Consider the following 1,583-nt stretch of genomic DNA (forward strand, 5'->3'; position numbering starts at 1 on the left):
TTATGCTTTTTTATCTAACACTAGAAAAAAAGAAACTCCTTTCATCTTAACCCTATTTTTTAAGAACAAATTTTGTTTTGCTTTAAATACTATCACATCTCATTATTTAATGATAGATTAGGACATACTAGCTAACAATTTTAGTCATAAAAATTCCATGGTTAAAATGGGTCTATTTTTATTTTTTTCACAATCAAATCATAGAGACAAAGGCACTAGCTGCAAATTTTATTAATTTGTTTTAAATTGGTAAATATAAGCCTTGGGCTGGCTGGCTAGCTCATTTGGTTAGTATGCAGCCTTATAACACTAAGATCACAAGTTTGGGTTACCGTACCAGCCAGCTGTCAAAAAAATAATATCCCTATATTATTATATATAAATGTGTTTACACACACACACACACACACACACACACACACACACACACACACACACATATGCCTTTTAATTTTTCAGCTAAGTTAGAAATAACATTCAATGCACATAGTTGAATTATTTAATAGAATTACTTTGTTTCCTTACCTTATGTTTTGCAGTTCTATGTCTTGGTCAGTAGGAGTCAGAATGAATTTCAGTATTTTCTCTCATCCTAGTTCACCATAGCTTTCTTTCTTTTTGGGGGGGAGATTTTTCAGAGATCAATATTTTGAAGATGAAGGAATGATGCTTGATTAAGGTATCTGGCAATGTATTTCTTTGTGAAAGTCTTCCAAGAACAAACTTACAGTCCCTTATCATGAATAATACTTTGATTTTTCCTTCAAAAATTTATTTCTTTAAGAAGTAAACTAGATTGTATGATCCTTCTTTTTGAATACAAACTCCAGTAACATGTAACAGAGAGGCAAATTTTAAAAGTATACCTTATCTAACACATTACCATTCATTATTTTGCCCAGATAATTGAAGCTTCCAATACAAGTAGGCTTCATGCTCCTCTTGTTCACTATTTTTGCATTCATGTGCCTTAAGTCAGTATCATTATTAAAATCTAACTCAATGTTTAATAGTAGTCGTCACTGTACCTGACATGACAAATTTTGTAATACCACATTAGAAGGATATCAAGAAAAATCTTTCCACATAACTTTAAAATGAAATGTTAAGATTTTGAAATAAAGCTGCCTAGATTTGAGTTCCAGCTCTGCCTCTTCTTATCAGTAGATAGCCTACCATTTTGAGGAGAGCTAAAAAGACAACCAATGAGCTGAAATTTAAGAACAATAAAAATATGCTAAATAATTCAGAAAAATAAATATGCTAATATTAAAAGTAAATATAAACTAGAATACTTCTCTTACATAGATTTCACTGAGAAGAGCTTTGTGATAGATCATTATTTGCTTTATCCTTTAGTGCCCACATAATTGCAGAATATAAACCATAGTCTCTAAAACAATTGGGATTTAAGAACAAAAGTCCAAGAGACTACTAATCAGTCAATGTCAATAATTAGCTCCTTAAAATGCAAATTTAAAATTTTCCATCAAATCCTAAGGGAATTTCTCTGTACTGACATTAATGTGTCTCTCTCGAGAGATTTGGTGCCCAAAACATTTAAATCACATGGTATTAATTAA

This window comes from Galeopterus variegatus, unplaced genomic scaffold (assembly GCF_000696425.1).
Source record: "Galeopterus variegatus unplaced genomic scaffold, G_variegatus-3.0.2 Scaffold11698, whole genome shotgun sequence".
NCBI classification, from domain to species: domain Eukaryota; kingdom Metazoa; phylum Chordata; class Mammalia; order Dermoptera; family Cynocephalidae; genus Galeopterus; species Galeopterus variegatus.